This window comes from Mustela nivalis (assembly GCF_964662115.1).
Source record: "Mustela nivalis genome assembly, chromosome: Y".
NCBI classification, from domain to species: domain Eukaryota; kingdom Metazoa; phylum Chordata; class Mammalia; order Carnivora; family Mustelidae; genus Mustela; species Mustela nivalis.
This window is the reverse complement of record NC_139041.1, coordinates 13291766-13316496: the sequence shown is the minus strand read 5'-3', so window position 1 is coordinate 13316496 and position 24731 is coordinate 13291766.

Below are 24731 nucleotides of genomic sequence, written 5' to 3'. Positions count from 1 at the left end.
TCAATTCCAGAAATGGAGGAGGCATGTATATTCTAATTTAGAAGTATAAAGACCCAATTCAGATAAGGACATTATAGGAACCAAATTCCATGCCATTTTAATAAGTAAAGATAATAAAAATATACTCCATTCCTTTTCTCTGTCTTCAACTGCTTTGAAAGGGCCAGTTTGTTTTTATGTTAATTTTTTTGTTACTTTGAGGAATCCAGCCAGTCATCCATCATAGCTTTTTGAAAGATTAGTCACTGATGCCTTAGTTCCATATACGACCTAGTGTTCATCCTAAGATATAACACAGCTCTTTTTTCCCCTTTTTTAAAAATTCATTTATTTTCAGCATAATAGTATCATTATTTTTTCTTTTTAATTTAGTTATTTTCAGAATATAGTATCATTATTTTTCACCACACCCAGTGCTCCATGCAACCCATGCCTTCTATAATTCCCACCACCTGGTACCCCAACCTCCCACCCCCTGCCACTTCAAACCCCTCATATTGTTTTTCAGAGTCCATATTCTCTCATGATTCACCTCCCGTTTTAAATTCCCAGCTCCCTTCTAACTCCAATGTCCTCCATGCTATTTGTTATGCTCCACAAATAAGTGAAACCATGTGATAATTGACTCTTTTTGCTTGACTTATATCACTCAGCATAAGCTCTTTCAGTCCCGTTCATGTTGGTACAAAAGTTGGGTATTCATCCTTCCTGATGGAGGCATAATACTCCATAGTGTATATGGACCACATCTTCCTTATCCATTGGTCCATGGAAGGGCATCTTGGTTCTTTCCACAGTTTGGCGACCATGGCCATTGCTGCTATAAACATTGCGGTACAGATGGCCCTTCTTTTCACTACATCTGCATCTTTGGGGTAAATACCCAGTAGTGCAATTGCAGAGTCATAGGGAAGTTCTAATTTAATTTCTTGAGGAATCTCCATAATTTCTCCAAAGAGGCTACACCAATTTGCATTCCCACCAATAGTGTAAGATGGTTCCCCTTTCTCCACATCCCCTCCAACACATGTTGTTTTCTGTCTTGCTAATTTTGGTCATTCTAACTGATGAAAGGTGATATCTCAATGTAGTTTTAATTTGAATTTATCTCATAGCTAGTTATGATGAACATTTTTTCATGTGTCTGATAGCCATTTGCATGTCTTCATTGGAGAAGTGTCTGTTCATATCTTCTGCCCATTTTTTGATATGATTGTCTGTTTGTGTGTGTTGAGTTTTAGGAGTTCATTATAGATCCTGGATATCAATCTTCTATCTGTACTTTCATTTGCACATACCATCTCCCATTCCGTGGGTTGCCTCTTTGTTTTCTTGACTGTTCCCTTTGCTGGGCAGAAGCTTCCGATTTTGATGAAGTCGCAAAAGTTCATGTTTGCTTTTGTTTCCTTTGCCTTTGGAGACATATCTTGAAAGAAGTTTCTGTGCCTGATATCAAAGAGATTACTGCCTATGTTCTCTAGGATTCTGATGGACCCCTGTCTCACGTTGAGGTCTTTCATCCATTTTTTTTAAAGGCAGAGAATTTGTGTTGTTATATATTCTGGTGGCAAGTTACATAGTTTGCTTAAAGATTTTAAATTGTTTCAGCAATGGTACATTTTTTTCAAGATTTTATTTATTTGACAGAGATAGAGAGAGAAATCACAAGTAGGCAGAGAGGCAGGCAGGGAGAGAGAAGGAAGCAGGCTCCCCTCTGAGCAGAGAGCCGACGTGGGGCTCAACTCCAGGACCCTGGGATCATGACCTGAGCTGAAGGCAGAGGCTTTAACCCACTGAGCCACCCAGGCAACCCAGCAATGGTTTACATTTTTATCAGATTTATTTCAGAAATTTTAAGAGTGCTACAGATAGTCACATATATATGCATTCTAGTAATATGACTCTTTTGAGAAATGATTTATCAGAATTATAGAATGTTGTAAAAACTATATTCTTTTTTTTATTATTAATTTTGTATTTTTTATAAACATATATTTTTGTCCCCAGGGGTACAGGTCTGTGAATCACCAGGGTTACACACTTCATAGCACTCACCAAAGCACATACCCTCCCCAATGTCCATAATCCCACCCCCTTCTCCCAAACCCCTCCCCCCAGCAGTGCTCAGTTTGTTTTGTGAGATTAAGAGTCCCTTATGGTTTGTCTCCCTCCCAATCCTATCTTGTTTCATTTATTCTTCTCCTACCCACTTAAGCCCCCATGTCGCATCACCACGTCCTCATATCAGGGAGATTATATGATAGTTGTCTTTCTCTGCTTGACTTATTTCGCTAAGCATGATACCCTCTAGTTCCATCCATGTTGTCACAAATGGCAAGATTTCATTTCTTTTGATGGCTGCAAAGTATTCCATTGTGTATATATACCACATCTTCTTGATCCATTCATCTGTTGATGGACATCTAGGTTCTTTCCATAGTTTGGCTATTGTGGACATTGTTGCTATAAACATTCGGGTGCACGTGCCCCTCTGGTCATTACGTTTGTATCTTTAGGGTAAATACCCAATAGTGCAATTCCTGGGTCATAGGGCAATTCTATTTTCAACATTTTGAGGAACCTCCATGCTGTTTTCCAGAGTGGCTGCACCAGCTTCCATTCCCACCAACAGTGTAGGAGGGTTCCCCTTTCTCCGCATCCTCGCCAGCATCTGTCATATCCTGACATGTTGATTTAGCCATTCTGACTGGTGTGAGGTGATATCTCATTGTGGTTTTGATTTGTATTTCCCTGATGCCGAGTGATATGGAGCACTTTTTCATGTGTCTGTTGGCCATCTGGATGTCTTCTTTGCAGAAATGTCTGTTCATGTCCTCTGCCCATTTCTTGATTGGATTATTTGTTCTTTGGGTGTTGAGTTTGCTAAGTTCTTTATAGATTCTGGACACTAGTCCTTTATCTGATATGTCGTTTGCAAATATCTTCTCCCATTCTGTCAGTTGTCTTTTGATTTTGTTAACTGTTTCCTTTGCTGTGCAAAAGCTTTTGATCTTGATGAAATCCCAATAGTTCATTTTTTCTCTTGCTTCCCTTGCCTTTTGCCTTGTTCCTAGGAAGATGTTGCTGCGGCAGAGGTCGAAGAGGTTGCTGCCTGAGTTCTCCTCAAGGATTTTGATGGATTCCTTTCGCACATTGAGGTCCTTCATCCATTTTGAGTTCTATTTTTGTGTGTGGTGTAAGGAAATGGTCCAATTTAATTTTTCTGCATGTGGCTGTCCAATTTTCCCAGCACCATTTATTGAAGAGGCTGTCTTTTTTCCATTGGACATTCTTTCCTGCTTTGTCGAGGATGAGTTGGCCATAGAGTTGAGGGTCTATTTCTGGGCTCTCTATTCTGTTCCATTGATCTATGTGTCTGTTTTTTTGCCAGTACCATGCTGTCTTGATGAGTACAGCTTTGTAATAGCGCTTGAAGTCCGGAATTGTGATCCCACCAACGTTGGCTTTCTTTTTCAATATCCCTTTGGCTATTCGAGGTCTTTTCTGGTTCCATATAAATTTTAGCATTAATTGTTCCATTTCCTTGAAAAAGATGGATGGTACTTTGATAGGAATTGCATTAAATGTGTAGATCACTTTAGGTAGCATAGACATTTTCACAATATTTATTCTTCCAATCCAGGAGCATGGAACATTTTTCCATTTCTTTGTGTCTTCCTCAATTTCTTTCATGAGTACTTTGTAGTTTTCTGAGTATAGATTCTGTGTCTCTTTGGTTAGGTTTATTCCTAGGTATCTTATGGTTTTGGATGCAATTGTAAATGGGATGGACTCCTTAATATCTCTTTCTTCTGTCTTGCTGTTGGTGTAGAGAAATGCAACTGATTTCTGTGCATTGATTTTATATCCTGACACTTTACTGAATTCCTGTATAAGTCTAGCTGTTTTGGAGTGGAGTCTTTTGGGTTTTCCACATATAGTATCATATCATCTGCGAAGAGTGATAATTTGACTTCTTCTTTGTCGATTTGGATGACTTTAATTTCCTTTTGTTGTCTGATTGCTGAGGCTAGGGCTTCTAGTACTCTGTTGAATAGCAGTGGTGATAATGGACATCCCTGCCGTGATCCTGACCTGAGGGAAAAGCTTTCAGTTTTTCTCCATTGAGAATGATTTTTGCGGTGGGTTTTTCATAGATGGCTTTGATGATATTGAGGTATGTGTCCTCTATCCCTACACTTTGAAGAGTTTCGATCAGGAAGGGATGCTGTACTTTGTCAAATGCTTTTTCAGCATCTATTGAGAGTATCATATGGTTCTTGTGCTTTCTTTTTTGATGTGTTGTATCACATTGACTGATTTGTGGATGTTGAACCAACCTTGTAGCCCTGGAATAAATCCCACTTGGTCGTGGTGAATAATCTTTTTAATGTACTGTTGAATCCTATTGGCTAGTATTTTGTTGAGTATTTTCGCATCTGTGTTCATCAAGGATATTGGTCTATAGCTCTCTTTTTTGGTGGGATCCTTGTCTGGTTTTGAGATCAAGGTGATGCTGGCCTTATAAAATGTGTTTCGAAGTTTTCCTTCCATTTCTATTTTTTGGAACAGTTTTAGGAGTATAGGAATTAGTTCTTCTTTAAATGTTTGGTAGAATTCCCCCGGGAAGCCGTATGGACCTGGACTTTTGTTTGTTTGGAGATTTTTTTTTTAAGATTTTATTTATTTATTTGACAGAGTACACAAGTAGGCAGAGAGGCAGGCAGAGAGAGACAGGAAGGGAAGCAGGCTCCCTGCTGAGCATAGAGCCCGATATGGGGCTTGATCCCAGGACTCTGAGATCATGACCTGACCCGAAGGCAGAGGCTTTAATCCATTGAGCCACCCAGGTGCCCCTGTTTGGAGATTTTTAATGACTGTTTCAATCTCCTTACTGGTTATGGGTCTGTTCAGGCTTTCTATTTCATCCTGGTTCAATTGTGGTAGTTTATATGTTTCTAGGAATGCATCCATTTCTTCCAGATTGTCAAATTTATTGGCATAGAGTTGCTCATAGTATGTTCTTATAATAGTTTGTATTTCTTTGGTGTTAGTTGTGATCTCTCCTCTTTCATTCATGATTTTATTTATTTGGGTCCTTTCTCTTTTCTTTTTGAAAAGTCGGGCCAGGGGTTTATCAATTTTATTTATTCTTTCAAAAAACCAGCTCCTAGTTTCGTTGATTTGTTCTATTGTTTTTCTGGTTTCTATTTCATTGATTTCTGCTCTGATCTTTATGATTTCTCTTCTCCAGCTGGGCTTAGGGTTTCTTTCTTGTTCTTTCTCCAGATACTTTAGGTGTAGGGTTAGGTTGTGTACCTGAGACCTTTCTTGTTTCTTGAGAAAGGCCTGTACCGCTATATATTTTCCTCTCAGGACTGCCTTTGTTGTGTCCAACAGATTTTGAACTGTTGTATTTTCATTATCATTTGTTTCCATGATTTTTTTCAATTCTTCTTTAATTTCCCGGTTGACCCATTCATCCTTTAGAAGGATGCTGATTAGTCTCCATGTATTTGGGTTCTTTCCAAATTTCCTTTTGTGGTTGAGTTCTAGCTTTAGAGCATTGTGGTCTGAAAATATGCAGGGAATGATCCCAAACTTTTGATACCGGTTGAGTCCTGCTTTAGGACCGAGGATATGATGTATTCTGGAGAATGTTCCATGTGCACTAGAGAAGAATGTGTATTCTGTTGCTTTGGGATGAAATATTCTGAATATATCTGTGATGTCCATCTGGTCCAGTGTGTCATTTAAGGCCTTATTTTCCTTGCTGATCTTTTGCTTGGATGATCTGTCCATTTCAGTGAGGGGAGTGTTAAAGTCCCCTACTATTATTGTATTATTGTTGATGTGTTTCTTTGATTTTGTTATTAATTGGTTTATATAGTTGGCTGCTCCCACGTTGGGGGCATATAAATTTAAAATTGTTAAATCTTCTTGTTGGACAGACCCTTTGAGTATGATATAGTGTCCTTCCTCATCTCTTATTATAGTCTTTGGCTTAAAATCTAATTGATCTGATATAAGGATCGCCACTCCTGCTTTCTACTGATGTCCATTAGCATGGTAAATTATTTTCCACTCCCTCACTTTAAATCTGGAGGTGTCTTCGGGCTTAAAATTAGTTTATTGGAGACAACATATAGATGGGTTTTTTTTTTTTTATCCATTCTGATACCCTGTGTCTTTTGACAGGGGCATTTAGCCCATTAACATTCAGTGTAAGTATTGAGAGATATGAATTTAGTGCCATTGTATTGCCTATAAGGTGACTGTCACTGTATATGGTCTCTGTTCCTTTCTGATCTACCATTTGTAGGCTCTCTCTTTGCTTAGAGGACCCCTTTCAAGATTTCCTGTAGAGCTAGTTTGGTATTTGCAAATTCTTTCAGTTGTTGTTTGTCCTGGAAGCTTTTAATCTCTCCTTCTATTTTCAATGATAGCCTAGCTGGATATAGTATTCTGGGCTGCATGTTTTTCTCGTTTAGTGCTCTGAAAATATCATGCCAGCTCTTTCTGGCCTACCAGGTCTCTGTGGATAAGTCAGCTGCCAATCTAATATGTTTACCATTGTATGTTACAGACTTCTTTTCCCGGGCTGCTTTCAGGATTTTCTCTTTGTCACTGAGACTTGTAAATTTTACTATTAGGTGACGGGGTGTGGGCCTATTCTTATTGATTTTGAGGGGCGTTCTCTGAACCTCCTGAATTTTTATGCTCGTTCCCTTTGCCATATTGGGGAAATTCTCCCCAATAATTCTCTCCAGTATACCTTCTGCTCCCCTCTCTCTTTCTTCTTCTTCTGGAATCCCAATTATTCTAATGTTGTTTCGTCTTATGATGTCATTTATCTCTCGAATTCTCCCCTCGTGGTCCAGTAGCTGTTTGTCCCTCTTTTGCTCAGCTTCTTTATTCTCTGTCATTTGGTCTTCTATATCACTAATTCTTTCTTCTGCCTCATTTATCCTAGCAGTGAGAGCCTCCATTTTTGATTGAACCTCATTAATAGCTTTTTTGATTTCTACTTGGTTAGATTTTAGTTCTTTTATTTCTCCAGAAAGGGCTTTTATATCTCTCGAGAGGGTTTCTCTAGTATCTTTCATGCCCTTTTTGAGCCCGGCTAGAACCTTGAGAATTGTCATTCTGAACTCTAGATCTGACATATTACCAATGTCTGTATTGATTAGGTCCCTATCCTTCGGTACTGACTCTTGTTCTTTTTTTGTGTGTGTGTGTTGAATTTTTTCATCTTGTCATTTTGTCCAGATAAGAGTATAAGAAGGGGCAAGTAAAATACTAAAAGGGTGGCAACAACCCCAGGAAAATGTGCTTTAACCAAATTAGAAGAGATCCCAAATCGTGAGGGGGGAGAAAGGGGATAAAAAGAGGTTCAAAATGGAAGAAGAAAAGAAAAAAGAAAAAAAAGAAAAAAAGAAAAAAGAAAGAAAAGAAAAGAATTAAAAAAAAGAAAACACCTAAGAAAAATGTAAAAAAGAAAAAATATATATTAGAAAAACTAGTAAAAAATCATTAAAAAAGAAAAAGGTAACAGTTAAAAAAAGAAAAAAAAAAAACATTTTTACCTGAAGGCGAGAAAAAAAAAATGAAAAAGAAAAAAATTAAATTAACTGCAACACTAAAAAAAATCACAGGGAAAAAGCCGAGTTCCGTGCTTGGCTTTCTCCTCCTCTGGAATTCTCCTGCTCTCCTTGGTATTGAAACCGCACTCCTTGGTAGGTGAACTTGGTCTCCATTGGATTTCTTGTTGATCTTCTGGGGGAGGGGCCTGTTGTAGTGATTCTCTAGTGTCTTTGCCCCAGGCGGAATTACACCTCCCTTACCTGGGGCGGGGGTGAGTAATCCTCTTGGTTTTGCTTTCAGGAACTTTTGTTCCCTGAGCACTTTCCATAGAGTTCCAGAGGACGGGAATACAAATGGCGGCCTCCTGGTCTCTGGCCCGGATGAGAGGAGAGCCCAGGGCCGCACTCTTCAGTGTGTCCTCAGAGAACAGCGCCCAGTTACTCCAGTCTGCCTGACCTCTGGCCGCGCTCTGAGCTCACCGAGCCTGCAACCAGTTCAAAATAACCCTGAGCTGCGAGCTTACTGTCGGCTCTGTCTCTGTTGCCAGCTTTCCAGTTCCAATACCCACAAGCTCTGGGACACTCAGACACCCCTGATCCTTCCGTGACCCTGCGGGACCTGAGGGCACACTGACCCCGCGTGGGCTTTGCCCCGGTTTAGCCTCTGGAGCAATGTCCCTCAGCAGAACAGACTTTTAAAAGTCCTGATTTTGTGCGCGGTTGCTCTGCTGCTTGCTGGGAGCCGGCCCCTCCCCCCGGGGTCTAGCTTCACATCGCTTTGGATTCACTTCTCTGCTGGTCCTACTTTTCAGAAAGTGGTTGTTTTTCTGTTTCCAGAATTGCTGTTCTTCTTCTCTTCGATCTGCCGATGGAATTTTAGGTGTTTGCAATCTTTAGATAAGCTATATAGCTGATCTCTGGCTAGCTGAAGTAGTCTCAGCCTGCTACTTCTCTGCCATCTTGACTCCTCCCAGCTCTTTTATCCATTTTGAGTTTAACTTTGTGTACGGTGTAAGAGAATGGTCGAGTTTCATTGTCCTACATATAGCTGCCCAGTTTTCCCAGCACCATTTATTGAAGAGACAGTCTTTTTTCCACTGTATATTTTTTCCTGCTTTGTCGATTATTTGACCATAGAGTTGAAGGTCCATATATGGGCTCTCTACCTGTTCCACTGGTCGATGTGTCTGTTTTTATGCCAGTACCATGCTGTCTTAATGATCACAGCTTTGTAGTAAGGCTGGGAATCATGAAACGTGATGCCCCCAGTTTTATTTTTGTTTTTCAACATCTCCTTCGTGATTCAGAGTCTCTTTTGATTCCATTCAAATTTTAGGATTATTTGATCCAGCTCTTTGAAGAATACCGGTGGAATTTTGATCGGAATAGCATTAAAAGTATAGATTGCTCTAGGCAGTATAGACATTTTACAATGTTTATTCTTCAGATCCAAGAGCGTGGAATGGTCTTCCATCTTTTTATGTCTTCTTCAATTTCTTTCATGAGTTTTCTGTAGTTCCTTGAGTACAGATCATTTACCTCTTTGGTTAGGTTTATTCCCAGGTATCTTATTGTTTTTGGTGCTATAGTAAATGGAATCAATTCCCTAATTTTCCTCTCTGTATTTTCATTGTTAATGTATAAGAAAGCCACTGATTTCTGTACTTTGACTTTGTATCCTGCCACGTTGCTGAATTGCTGTATGAGTTCTAGTAGTTTGGGAGTGGAGTCTTTTGGGTTTTCCATATAAAGGATCATGTCATCTGCAAAGAGAGAGAGTTTGACTTCTTCATTACCAATTTGGATACATTTTATTTCCCTTTGTTGTCTGATTGATGTTGCTAGGACTTCTAATATTATGTTGAACAAGAGTGGTGAGAGTGGGAATCCTTGTCTTGTTCCTGATCTCAACGGGAAGGACGTAAGTTTTTTTTTTTTTTTTCCCATTCAGGATGATATTTGCTGTGAGTCTTTCTTAGATAGATTTGATGAAGATCAGGAATGTTCCCTCTATCCCCATACTTTGAAGCATTTAAATCAGGAACAGATGCTGGATTTTGTCAAATGCTTTTTCTGCATCAATTGAGAGGAACATGTGGTTCTTCTCTCTTCTCTTATTAATTTGTTCTATCACATTGATTGATTTGCGAATGTTGAACCATCCTTGTAGCCCAGGGATGAATCCCACATGGTCATGGTGGATAATCTTTTTAATGTGCTGTTGGATCCTGTTTGCTAGGATCTTATTGAGAATCTTAGCATCCATATTCATTAGTGATATTGGTCAGAAAATATGCTTTTTGGTTGGGTGGTTGCCTGTTTGGGGGATCAGGGTAATGCTGGCTTCATAGAAAGAGTCAGGAAGTTTCCCTTCTGCTTCAATATTTTTGAAACAGTTTCAGAAGAATAGGTGTTATTTCTTCTTTGAAAGTTTGGTAGAATTCTCCGGGGATTCCATCAGATCCTGCGCTCTTGGTTTTTGGGAGGTTTTTAATCACAACTTCAATCTCGTTACTAGATATTGGTCTATTCAGGTTGTCAATTTCTTCCTGATTCAATTTTGGGAGTTTATAGTTTTCCAGGATTGCATCCATTTCATCTAGGTTGGTTAGTTTATTGGCATATAACTGTAGATAATAACCTCTGATGATTGTTTCTACTTCCTTGGTGTTCATTGTGATCTCTCCCTTGTCATTCAAAATTTTATATATTTGAGCTTTCTCTCTTTTCTTTTGGATTAGTGTCACCAATAGCTTATCGATATTATAAATTCTTTCAAAAAACCAGCTTCTAGTTTCATTGATACGTTCTACTGTATTTCTGGTTTCTACCTCATGGATACCAGCTCTCATCTCCATTATGTCCCTTCTTATCTGTCGAGTTGGTTTGATTTGTTGTTGATTCTCCAGTTCTTTAAGGTGTAGAGAAAGCTGCTGTGTTCTGGATTTTTCCGTTTTTTTGTGGAGGCTTGGATGGCTATGTATTTCCCTCTTATTTCTACACCTTTGCTGTATCCCATAGGTTTTGGATCAAAATGTCTTCATTGTCATTGGTTTCCATGAATTGTTTTTGATCTCTTGGTTGATCCAAGCATTCTTAAGCAAGGTGTTCTTTAGCTTCCAGGTGTTTGAGTTCCTTCGGAACTTTTCCTTGTGATTGAGCTCAAGTTGCAAAACATTGTGATCTGAGAATGTGCAGGGAATAATCTCAGTCTTTTGGTATCGGTTGAGTCCTGATTTGTGAACCCAGTATGTGGTCTATTCTGGAGAAAGTTATATGTGCACTTGAGAAGAATGAGTATTCTTTTGTCTAGGGTGGAAATTTCTGCATATCTATGAGGTCAATCTGGCCCAATGTGTCATTCAATGATCTTGTTTCATTATTGATTTTTTGCTTCGATGATCTGTCTATTTCTGAGAGAGGCGTGTTAAGATCTCCAATGATTTGTGTATTCATATCAATATGATTCATATCTTGATTAACAATTTTCTTATGTAATTGGCTTCTCCCATATTGGGAGCATATATATTTACAATTGTTAGATCGTCTTGGTGGATAGTCAGTTTAAGAATTATGTATTGTATCATATGGTTCTTGTTCTTTCTTTTATTGATGTGTTGTATCACATTGACTGATTTGCGGATGTTGAACCAACCTTGTAGCCATGGAATAAATCCCACTGGGTAGTGGTGAATAATCTTTTTAATGTACCGTTGAATTCTATTGGCTAGTATTTTGTTGAGTATTTTCGCATCTGTGTTCATCAAGGATATTGGTCTATAGTTCTCTTTTTTGATGGGATACTTGTCTGGTTTTGAGATCAAAGTGATGCTGGCCTCATAAAATGAGTTTCGAAGTTTTCCTTCCATTTCTATTTTTTGGAACAGTTTCTGGAGAATTGGAATTAGTTCTTCTTTAAATGTTTGGTAGAATTCCCCCGGGAAGCCGTCTGGCCCTGGGCTTTTGTTTATGCTGAAAAAGCATTTGACAAAGTACAGTATCCCTTCCTGATCAAAACTCTTCAAAGTGTAGCAATAGAGGGCACATAACTCAATATCATCAAAGCCATCTATGAAAAACCCACCGCAAAAATCATTCTCAATGGAGAAAAACTGAAAGCTTTTCCCTCAGGTCAGGATCACGGCAGGGATGTCCATTATCACCACTGCTATTCAACAGAGTACTAGAAGCCCTAGCCTCAGCAATCAGACAACAAAAGGAAATTAAAGTCATCCAAATCGACAAAGAAGAAGTCAAATTATCACTCTTCGCAGATGATATGATACTATATGTGGAAAACCCAAAAGACTCCACTCCAAAACAGCTAGACTTATACAGGAATTCAGTAAAGTGTCAGGATATAAAATCAATGCACAGAAATCAGTTGCATTTCTCTACACCAACAGCAAGACAGAAGAAAGAGATATTAAGGAGTCCATCCCATTTACAATTGCATCCAAAACCATAAGATACCTAGGAATAAACCTAACCAAAGAGACACAGAATCTATACTCAGAAAACTACAAAGTACTCATGAAAGAAATTGAGGAAGACACAAAGAAATGGAAAAATGTTCCATGCTCCTGGATTGGAAGAATAAATATTGTGAAAATGTCTATGCTACCTAAAGTGATCTACACATTTAATGCAATTCCTATCAAAGTACCATCCATCTTTTTCAAGGAAATGGAACAATTAATGCTAAAATTTATATGGAACCAGAAAAGACCTCGAATAGCCAAAGGGATATTGAAAAAGAAAGCCAACGTTGGTGGGATCACAATTCCGGACTTCAAGCGCTATTACAAAGCTGTACTCATCAAGACAGCATGGTACTGGCAAAAAAACAGACACATAGATCAATGGAACAGAATAGAGAGCCCAGAAATAGACCCTCAACTCTATGGCCAACTCATCCTCGACAAAGCAGGAAAGAATGTCCAATGGAAAAAAGACAGCCTCTTCAATAAATGGTGCTGGGAAAATTGGACAGCCACATGCAGAAAAATTAAATTGGACCATTTCCTTACACCACACACAAAAATAGAACTCAAAATGGATGAAGGACCTCAATGTGCGAAAGGAATCCATCAAAATCCTTGAGGAGAACTCAGGCAGCAACCTCTTCGACCTCTGCCGCAGCAACATCTTCCTAGGAACAAGGCAAAAGGCAAGGGAAGCAAGAGAAAAAATGAACTATTGGGATTTCATCAAGATCAAAAGCTTTTGCACAGCAAAGGAAACAGTTAACAAAATCAAAAGACAACTGACAGAATGGGAGAAGATATTTGCAAACGACATATCAGATAAAGGACTAGTGTCCAGAATCTATAAAGAACTTAGCAAACTCAACACCCAAAGAACAAATAATCCAATCAAGAAATGGGCAGAGGACATGAACAGACATTTCTGCAAAGAAGACATCCAGATGGCCAACAGACACATGAAAAAGTGCTCCATATCACTCGGCATCAGGGAAATACAAATCAAAACCACAATGAGATATCACCTCACACCAGTCAGAATGGCTAAAATCAATAAGTCAGGAAATTACAGATGCTGGCGAGGATGCAGAGAAAGGGGAACCCTCCTACACTGTTGGTGGGAATGGAAGCTGGTGCAGCCACTCTGGAAAACAGCATGGAGGTTCCTCAAAATGTTGAAAATAGAACTGCCCTATGACCCAGCAATTGCACTATTGGGTATTTACGCTAAAGATACAAACGTAGTGACCAGAGTGGCACGTGCACCCGAATGTTTATAGCAGCAATGTCCACAATAGCCAAACTATGGAAAGAACCTAGATGTCCATCAACAGATGAATGGATCAAGAAGATGTGGTATATATACACAATGGAATACTATGCAGCCATCAAAAGAAATGAAATCTTGCCATTTGCGACAACATGGATGGAACTAGAGCATATCATGCTTAGCGAAATAAGTCAAGCAGAGAAAGACAACTATCATATGATCTCCCTGATATGAGGAAGTGGTGAAGCAACATGGAGGTTTAAGTGGGTAGGAGAAGAATAAATGAAACAAGATGGAATTGGGAGGGAGACAAACCATAAGTGACTCTTAATCTCACAAAACAAACTGAGGGTTGCTGGGGGGAGGGGATTTGGGAGAAGGGGTTGGGATTATGGACATTGGGCAGGGTATGTGCTTTGGTGAGTGCTTTGAAGTGTGTAAACCTGGTGATTCACAGACCTGTACCCCTGGGGATAAAAATATGTTTATAAAAAATAAAAAAAAATAATTAAAAAAAGAATGATATATTGTCCTTCCGTATTTCTGACTAAAGTCTTTAGTTTAAAATGTTATTTGTCTGATATGAGAATCGCTACCCCAGCCTTTTTTTGAGGCCCATTGGCATTAAAGATGCTGCTCCATTCCTTCACTTTTAGTATGGGTGTATCTTTAGGTTTAAAATGGGTCTTCTGTAGACAACATATAGATGGGTCATGACGTTTTACTCCCCTGCAACCCTGTGCCATTTTATGGGCGCATTTAGGCCATTCACATTGAAGATGATTATTGATAGATACGTTTTTATTATCATCATGTTACCTTTGAAGACTTTCTTTCTGTAGACTGTCTCTATATTTCTGTTCAATGCTATTCTTGGGATTTTTCCTCCTTTAAAGAAGCCCTCTTAATATTTCCTGCAATTTTGGTTTAGTGGTTGCATAGTCTTTAAAGCCATGCCGGTCCTGGAAACTCTTTATCTCTTCATCAGTTTTGAATGTCATTCTTGCTGGATAAAGTATTCTTGGTTGCATGTTCTTCTCATTCAGTGCCCTGAATATATCTTGACAGCCGTTTCTGGCTTGTAGATCTCTGTGGACAGGTCTGACGTTATTCTTATGGGCTTTCCTCTGTACATAAGGATCTTCTTTTTCCTAGCTGCTTTCAAGATGTTCTGCCTACATTTATAATTCTTCATTCTTACTATTAGGTGTATCAAAGACTTTCGAGAATCTGTAATCTTGGGGGGAAACCTTTCAGCCTTTAGTACATGAACCTGGTTCCATTCCCAAGTTTTGGAAAATTTTCATGTAGAACATGTTACACTCTATCTTCTAGACTTCTTTCTTTCTCCTCCCCTTCAGGGATTACAATAATTCTGACGTTGGAACCTTTCATGGCATCATTTATTTCCCTGATTCTGTTTTTGTGGCTACTAAGCTGTTTGTTCCAGGATTTTTCCTGGTTCTTTATCTCTATCTGTTTTTCCTCTAAAACACTAATTCTATTATGTCTCAGTTACTCTAGCGTTGAGAGAATTTAGATTAGATTGGAACTCATTGAGAGCATTCGAAGTTTATCCCTGGTAGCTTTCAGTTCTTCCCTTATATTAAAAACATGATCTCAGGTCATTTTTAGTTCAGCCCTAATCAATTCCATTTGATCACCCATGGCTTTCTCCAACCTAGCTATTGCTTGGATAATTGTTAGCCTGAATTCTCTATCCAACATATTGTCTATGTTGATAGCCGTTATCTCTGTTGCAAAAGGACCATCCTCTGTATTTTTCTTTGTTGGGCATTCCTCCACCTAGTCATTTTGGTGAGAGATTGCTGAATGGGTGTAGCTGCCTGTATCGACTGTGGTGCAGTCAAGGTGCTCCCTGGAATGCTTCTGAGCACCAGGGTTCCCCACCCAAATGAGAGGAAAAAGAAAAGGAAAAAGAGAGAGGGGAGAGATACAGGAAAGAAAGGTGAGATAAAAGACAATAAATATTTAGCCAAAATGGGCTCCAAGGTAAGATATATAAAATATACAAAGAGACACAGACAAACAAAAAGACTGATAAATGTATATGACAAGAGAAAAAATATATATATGCAAAAAAAGGAAGAACCTCCACCAAAAGAACCCTGATTGTAAGTTTTATATGCTATTAGGACAAACACAGAAATACAGATATTATGGTAGAAGAAAAAGTTGGGAGAGTGGTTGTAAATTCTCTGTGTGGGTGAGGAAGTTTGTTTGATTCTTTCTGGATGAATCTTGATATCTTTGTTAAAGGACTCAACTTTCTTTAGATAAGGGAGATTATGAATTGGTTTACCTATAGGGGTGGCATTGATTGGGGAAGGGGTATTACCTTGAAGTTAAGCTCTATATGAATATTCAAAAATAAAAATTAAAAAAATGAATTAACTAGAATAAACTAAACTAAAATTTTAAAAAAGTTTAAAAAATAGAAATGCAAAAGGAAAACACAGGTGTTTGAATCAAAAAGGTCAGGTTAGAAGGTTATTATGGAATTTGATGTACTGGACATCTCACTGTGACGGTAAATAGGTTAAAAAATTATCTATATAATAATAATAAATTAACTATATAAAAATATAAGCCAGAATAGTGGGATCTAATTAATAATAAAAATTGTCCTATGCAGTAGTGGTGGTTGTTCTCTTGTCATCTTATTTTTTTTCTTTTTCTGGTTCGTTATTTGGGGGAGAGGCCTACCACGTGTGTTTTCAGTCCTTGAAGTTCTCTCAGCTATGTCCTGCCGCCACCCTCAAGGGGGTGGGCTCTGAGGAAACTGTTTTTTCGGGCTTTTGTTCTCTGGAAGTTTTTCTATTTGTTCACTTTTGCTTCTCTTTCTCGCCTAGACTGCTTTTGATGGTTTTTGTAGGTTTAGAGGAAAGCAAACTGTCCCTGACCTCCCTCATAGAGAGGCTTCAATCTGGCTGCAGAGCTCAAATAAATCCCCCCTTGGCCGCTGGCAGAGAAGGTTCCCTGTCGTGGTCCATGGGGACTCAGGACTTTTTGCTTGTACCCAAAACCATGGCAGCGGCGGCTGTTTGGACAGCTCCAGACTGCCAGAGAAGATCGAAGCAACGATTGCACACTGAGATTTTCCCACTGCCTGGGGCGGGGAGTGCATGGTATTTCCAGTCTGAGAGCACGTGGCTGGCATTTGTGTGCCCCGATGTCAGGGGAGGGTCCGTGGCATGAATCAAAAGAACTCTGAAGGGAAAACAGGGCACTTGTGTGGGGACTGCAAAAAGGCTGTGCTTCTGTTGGCTGGTTATGCTCCTGGCCCCTCAGGGGAGCTGGGTGCCATGCACTTTCAGGCCTGCTGGTGGTTCAGGGACCAAGACCTGGTTTCTCTACTGCACTCTCTCTGGCTATGGGCTAGGGGTGGCTTTGCTGGGTCTGGGGATTTAAGCCCGGACCCTAACACCCAGATTCCCGCAATTCCCCCCCCCCATAATTCTTTGCTCTTTTTGACTGATTTCAACCAGACTCCCGAGTTAATGCTGGTCCCCAGGTGCAGGGCACTCTCGTATTGGGATATTACTTTCCAAAGGGTCACCTCTGGTGGCTCCCTTCCCCGTTTGTTTATCTTCCAATATCAGTCTGACTTTCCCACTCCTCTTTACCTGCCCACTAGCGTCTTCTGCTCCAGTAGAGATCCAGACATGTATAAATCTGATCTCAGGCTGATTTCGTGGATGATTGGAGATCCTTGGAAGATAACCAGCTCATTTTGGGGTGCAGGTTGAAAGGGTGCCCCCTCCTACTTCCCCGCCATCTTTGCTATTTCATAAGATATCCCACAACTCCTAAACACCCATTAGCCAGTTCCCACATCCCTGCATGTCTCTATTTACTGTAACCCTCAGCATGGTTTTCAGAGACCTGAGTCACTCCTGGTTTGTCTCCTTCTCTACATATTCTTTTCAGTTTTCACTTCCTTCTACTAAGGCCATGGTATTCTTCCTGGGGGCATTTACAAAGGAAGTCATATGATATCGCCCTTTTTCTCCTTTTCCATTTCACATCACCCAGTACTGTGGCATTCGTGTCAATGCAAGTACCAGGGGTTCAAACTCCCTGATGGCTGAGGAATACTCTGTTGGCAATATGAACTACACCTTCTTTAACCACTAGTCTTTGCAAGGGCATTGAGGCTCAATCTACAGTTCTGTTCAGTTGGACCTTGTAGGGCATCAATATAGGTCATTCATTTTCCTCTGATTAAAAAGACTTAGTAAACATGGCTATACCCATTACTACAGAAGGTAGAGTTAACTAGAGATGACAAGGACTGCTCTCCAGTGCTCTTCCTTAAGGGTTATCTATGATGCAGAATTACAAACTCCTTGAAGCCTTTGCAAAGACATTTAAGGTAAAGCCAGGTAAACAGAGCCCCCTAATCGTTTATGACTAGTATTTCATAAAACTAGGAGATGTGGGCCCAGACAGCACAATAATTCCATGCCCTAACATCTTTCCTTGAAAAGGGACTTTTCGTCCCTTAGTCATTACTGATCCATAGGTTAAAGATGATGACAAAGAACTCTCTCACGCACAGGATGAAAACTTCACAGAGAGCTGATGATACCCAAGAGGCTTTACTGTTTCTTGAGATTTCTAGAAATTGTAGTGGAAATAGCAAAGCCTTGCTGTCTCTGGAGAAATGCTGGACTAAATCCTGGTATACCTAATCTCATTTTCTTTTCTTTTTGTGTAAAAGGGGATGTGGGATATTAACACACAAGACAAACTGAGTTCATGATCAGGCTCTGAGGGCTCTTTTTCTGTCCTTCCCGGGGCTTCCTACCTAAAGCTGTAGGACTCAAAGTTCATGTTAGAGGGACAGCTGCTTCAGTGAAGCCAGCTTCTGTGAATACCAAAGCATTGAGGTTATAACAACCTGTCCTCATTAACCCACGCCTGATCACTACACTTGACTTGAATAGTCATGGGTGAGACAAGAGGAACACAAGCCCTTCCAAACTGCTGGAGCTGCCTGGGTCTCTCATCAAGGCAGTTTGCAAAGCAAGTCGTTGTCACCTTCTCCATGGCCGAATTCATAAGCTTTGGTCGTGACTGTCATCACCAGCCCTCTGGACTTCGGAGAAAGGCATGATCCACCATTCCATCTTAGCCATAAAAGGCGGAGAAAATATCATGCCTCAAACAAAGCCTCAAGGGAGGTAATGCGAGCCCTGGACATGATTATTGTTCTCCCACCCAATCAGGGAAATTCTAATCAGAAATAAGGCCACCCAAGGAAAGCTCAACGGAAACACTTGGAACAGTGCCAAAGACATGTCTGGAGTCTTCAAGAGCTAGGACACGTGTACTTCGAGCATCTCTAGAAATTGTGCCAAAATGGCCACCTTATATTCAAAGTGACAATGCACTAAGGCAGAGTCTATATCCTATACCGTTAGATCCAGGAAGGATACATGTACTTGGAGTCCACAGAAGCAAGCATGGAGCATGTTGGAAGAGACCTATAGCCCAAGTGAAGTGATCTGAAACACTTCCATGCCTGTTTCAGAATGACAACTTGTATCTCCAAAAGGACGCTTTGAAGAGGATTCAAATGTTGAAGAACCTTTTGCATTTGCACAAGGTGTAGCAGCTCCTTTCTGGGGAACTGCATGGAGATGTGAAAGCACAAGCTTGCCTTAACCCTCTCATCACCATCCCCCAAATGGTTTCTTGCAATAAGGAAACTGTCCCTCTTGTGGAAAATGGGCATGTTCTAATAGAGCCAGTAGAAATGTACAATGTGTCAACAAGAGGCCATTACAGCGTGACAGAGAGTGGATGCTACAGGTTGTTAATGGGATACAGGAAGACAAAGAACAGGAGAATGAACAAGGGATCTCTGAGCGAAGGTCTGGCATTTTAAGATGGTGGGAGGTTCTCTCTAACTGGCTGCATTCCATAGGGACCTAGGTTCAAATTAAATAAAACATTCTCTGGCCCAGTCAACCCTTGCACACTGAAGTTGTTGTTGTTGTTGTTGTTGTTGTTGTTGTTGTTGTTGTTTTGTGTTTGTCAAACAATGCACATGCCCATTTTGGACAGAGAGACAGAGAGATAACAATCAGGGGGTGGAGCTGGAGAGGGAGAAGCTGGCTTCTCCCTGAGCAGAGAACCTGAGACCAGAGTCGATGCCAAGACCCTGGGATCATGAGTTGAGCTTCAAGCCGCCTCTGAACTGATGGACACATCCGGGACCCAACTTTTGACTTCTGAATACATCCTTGTTCTAGACAAGAGCCGCTGCCCTGTCATTGTTCAGAAATGCAAAGGATAGCTATTTTGGCTTGGGCTGGTGTTGCTTGAGCTATCCACCTGCTTTGAGAGCTGGTATAGCTTGTCTTCTTGAAGTCAGTGACATGGCTATGGAGACAATACACTCCCATGCATATTTAGGTAAAGATAATTCCTCCACTGTTAGATTTTGCAGGGGGATTGACACTATGTCTTTTGGTGCTCTGATTCTGTGGATGGTGATGGGAGTCCTCTGTGCCTCTAAATCTGGATCTCTTTTTCTGCTCCCAGATGAGGACATTTTCAGATCTAATTTCTCAAAGACAGGTTCGGCCCTCTTTTTTTTTTTTTATCTCACTCCTAGTTCTCTTACAATAGGCACCTTTTCCCATTCCTTGGAGTCAATGACTTCCTTAATCTCATTGCCATGTTCCATCATTATTCCTTCTCTCTTTGGATTTCCTTCCTTATTTTCCAGTCTTTTTTTTCCAGGTCACTATATCAGACATCATTTTCTTTTCTCTTTGTCTAGAAAAGGGGTAGTGGGACATTAACACCCAGGACATCCTGAGTTCTTGGTCATGCTCTGAAGGTTCTTTTTCTGTCCTTCCTCATGCTTCCTACCTAAAGCCATAGGACTCAAAGGTCATGGGAAAGGGATGGCTGCTTCAGTGAAGCCAACTTCTGTGTTGTCACCAAGTTTGAAGTCATAGAAACCACTCCTCCCCAAACCACACCTGATCTACACTTGGCTGGATTAGTCATGGGTGGGCCAAGAGAATTCCAAGTCCTCCCAATCCACTGGAGCTTCCTGGGTCTCTCACTAAAACAGTTTGCAATGCGAGTCGGTGTCACACTCCCCAAGGCCACTTTTGCAGTCTATTGTAGTGAGAGTCAGCAACAGTCATCTGGACTACAGCAAAAGACAAGAATGCACCATTCCATCTTATCCACGATAGGCGAAGAAAGAATCAGGTTTGAACAGAGACTTGGAAGGAACTCCATGTCCCCCAAATGTATATGGTCCTCCCACCCAATTAGGGCGCTTCTGACTAGGGAAAGCCCATCCAAGGAAACTTCACAGGAAGCACCCACAACCTTGCCAAAGGTAAGCCTGGAGTTTTTAACAGCGAAGACATGAGTTCTTCTAGCATCTCAAGAAATCATGCCAAGAGGGCTTCCCGATCTTCAAAGTGACCAAGCATGAAAGTCAGACTATACACCCTAGAACATGAGTCCCAGGACGAGCTCATGTACTTAGAGTCCACAGGAGCAAGTGTGAAGTATGTTGGAAGAGACATATTGCAGAAGGAAAGCCATCTGAAAGACACTCATCCCCGTTTCAAGAAGAAAACGTGTATTTCCAAAAGGAAACATGGAAGAGGATTCAAATGTCGAAGAACCTTGAGCATTCCCAGAGGGTGATGCAGCTACCCTGGAGGAACAGATGGAGATATGGCTGCACAAGCCTGCCTAACCCTCTCATGAAAACCCCCCTATTGCCTTCATGCGATAACCAGTGTCTCTTGCAGAAGATGTGCATGTTCTATTGGAGCCAGGAGAGGAAGAACAATGTGACAACCAAAGGCCACAACAGCGGGACAGAAAGCGTTTGCTACAGGTTGGTGAGGAAGTACAGAAAGACAAAGAACAGGAGAATGAACAAGGGAGCACAGAACGAAGGTCTGGCATTTTAGGATGGTGGGAGCTGCTCTGTATCTGACTGCATTTCTTAGGGATCTAGGTCCAATTAAATTGGAATCATTGTAATCTGTTAGTTCGTTTGTTTGTTTTTCATCAAAGAATGCACAGGCACCTATTTGAGAGAGAGACAGAAATATCATATTCAGAGGGTGGAGATTGGGAGGGAATTCACACTTGCCCTTGAGCAGGGAAGCTGAGATCACAGTCAAGGCCCTGGCCCTGGGATCATAGATATGAGCTGAAGGCTGCCTCTGAGCTGATGGACAAACCACAGGATTTAATTTTTGTCTTCTTAATAGCTCAGAGTTCTAGACAAGAACCACTGATCTGTCATTGTTCAGAAATCCAGGGGATACGGATTTTGTCTTGAACTAGCTTGGCTTCCTCTATCCAACCTGCTTCAAGAGCTGGTATAACTTATCATCTTGAATTCAATGACTTGGCGATGGACACACTACTCTCCCACACGAATTTGGGTAAAAGGAATTACTCCATTGATAGCTTTTGCAAGGGGAATGACACTATGTCTTTTGGTGATCTGCTTCTGTTGATGGTGATGGGAGTCCTCTGTGCCTCTGAATCTGGATCTCTATCATCTCCCAGATGAAGGACATTTTCAGCTCTGATATCTCAAAGAAATGTTTGGCCTTCTACATTCTCTTCCTCATAGGTCTTCTACAATAGTCACCTCTTTCCATTCTTTGGAGTTGATGATTTCCCAAGCTCATTGTCATCTTCCATCATTCTTCCTTCTCTCTGTATCTTTTCTTCCTTCTCTTACAGTTTTGTCTTACAGGTCACTAATTTGATCCTATGCTTTTGCCAGCTTTTTTGACTTTGCATCCAGTCTGCTACAAATCTTTTCATCAGGGACCCAATACTTTATTATATTTTTTACCAGTTTTATCTCTGTGATTCGAGACTCCCTGATGTCTTCTGTGTGTTTCTGATGTACAGTGAGTATCCTGTTTGTTGCTTTTAATCCTCCATTGGGCGTGTTACATTTAGAGGTTTCACTTTGATTGTCTGGCCATGATCAATTCTTATTCTTTTTCCTCAGCATCAGTTGACTCTTCCATCTTTGCATTGTATCTAGGTCTCTGTCTTCTTCTCTCTATTCACAAAGCCCATTCTGTTTTCTACCCACTTAGGTTAATGGCTTTAGGAAGAAGAGATCATGCAGTGTCCAAGGGCTGGCCCTTGAGGGAGACTCGGTTGAGAGTGGCATGCATGCCCTTTGCTGTTGTGTTGTGGCTGTACCCTGTCCTTAAAGACAGTCATCTGCAGAGGCTCTCCTTGCCTGCCATTTCGAGTGTTTGGTTTCTGTGCTGAATATGGTGAGGTTTAGCTTGGTATGCACTGGTTTGGCTGTGAAATGAATTTTTCAAACAACTCAACAGAAAGAAGGCCTGCGGAATGCTTTGGTCAGTAGAGATCTTGTGAGCAGGGTTTCTTCTAGTCCCCTAATGGAAAATCTCTTCTCCTTTAACTAAGCAACTTGGACTTAGAAAGGCAGTCCCCCAGTGTTCCAAGGTTGGGACTTGATTTTTGTACATGAGGCAGCTAATGTCCTCACCGTCAAGTCTTTGCCAGTAGTTCGGTCTTTATGCTGATTGTGCAAGAGCCCCAAATTTCTTGTACCCCCATCAAGTCATCTCTACGAACTCTGCCTCTCTCAGATGCACTGCCAGAACACACCATCTTCCCACTGTGACCCCTCGTACTGTCTCTGATCATGGTTTCCAGGCTGTCTTGTTCGTGTCATCTCCAGGTTGCTTGTTGGTGTCATCTCTAGGAGCAACACAGTGTTGTCTCATGTTGTCTGAAATTGATATCTGCCAAGCCTGCTGATCTGAACAATCCGACCTCAAGACCTTTTTTTGGCAGTAACTTGTGCCCTCCAGATCATCTGCTGGCCACAGCCAATGGCATTGACAAACTTGCTCCTTAGGGGTTCCCCCAGTGTTCTCCTCTCTCCTGTACCTTTGTCTTTTGCATTGGCTTACTGCCCTCTGAAGCACCAAACGTTCCTAAGCCATACTCCAATCTTCTTCCATAGACTCTGCAACTTTTTTCTCTTTTGATGTAGCACTTAGTTTGTAGGCTTCAGGTGAATTTCTGCCATGTGCAGTTGATGTAGTCATCTTCCTTTTGTTTTCATGGCTAATGACAAGCCTGGAGTTCCCAGACACTACTACTATCTCACTGTCCTCCAAAGGCACCATAGACTCTTACCCAGCCTTAAGGAAGAATGAATTCTTGCCACTTGCCTCATGTGGCATAGTTATGGAGAGCATTGGGCTACTTCGAATGTCTCAGTCTCAGAAAGACAAATATTATATGATTTCACTCTCTCATGGTAGTAATGAAACATGTGAAAAAGTAGGGGTAAATGGACAAAAAATACGACTTTCCCCAGACACACAAAATTTTGTGTTTAAGGCAGGTTAGTGGGAATACGTGTTTATAAAATAGGACTAAATGGGACATAATTTGAAGAAAATGTTGAACGTGATAAAATGTGAGTTTTCAAGGCATATAAAATTGATTTGATATCCATAATGGCCAAACTCTTATCTCTTGAAATTTCATAATAAGTGTTATGTGAGATGAGATAAGATAACGGGAAGTAGGAAAAGTCACAGTCTCAGCCTATACCCCATAGGATGGTGATTTCCTACCAAAGAACTCCAATAACCCAAGACATCAGCCTGAGAACCGAATTGTACATGTCTGGATTTATACAGGGCAGAAGACACAAGTGGGCAGGAAAAGCAGAGAGAGGACACCAGACTGAGATTAAAAGATAAACAAAAATGGAAGGGAGCCACCCGAGGTGGCCTGTTGAAAAGTAATACCCCAATACTAGAGTGTCCTGCATCTGGGGACCAGCATTAACTTGGACTCTGTTTGACAGCACTTGAAAAGAGCAAAGCATCATGGTGGTAAATTGTGTGAATCAGGTGGCTAAGGACAGGGACTTAAGTCTCTGAACCCAGGACAGCCTCCCTGACACTGAGCCAGAGGGAGTGTGGTGGGGATATCGAGGAAAGCACATCAGGATCACCTGGAGATATATATATATCTATCTATCTTGCCCCATATAAAAGTATATGACATGATATGTATCATGTCATATACATTTATCAGTCTTTTTGTTTGTCTGTGTTTTTAAATCTTTCCTTAGGGGACATATGGGCTGAACATTTTTTATCTTCCCTTTTTTTCCCTCACTCTCCATCTCTCTTTATTTTCTTTATCTTTTCTTTTTTCTCTCGTTCCGGTGGGGAATCCTGTTTGCTCAGATGCATTCCAGGGTGCACATTGACTTCACCTCGGTCGATACATCCAGCTATATACGTTCAATCATCTCTCACAAAAATGTCTATGAAGAGGAATGTAACAGAG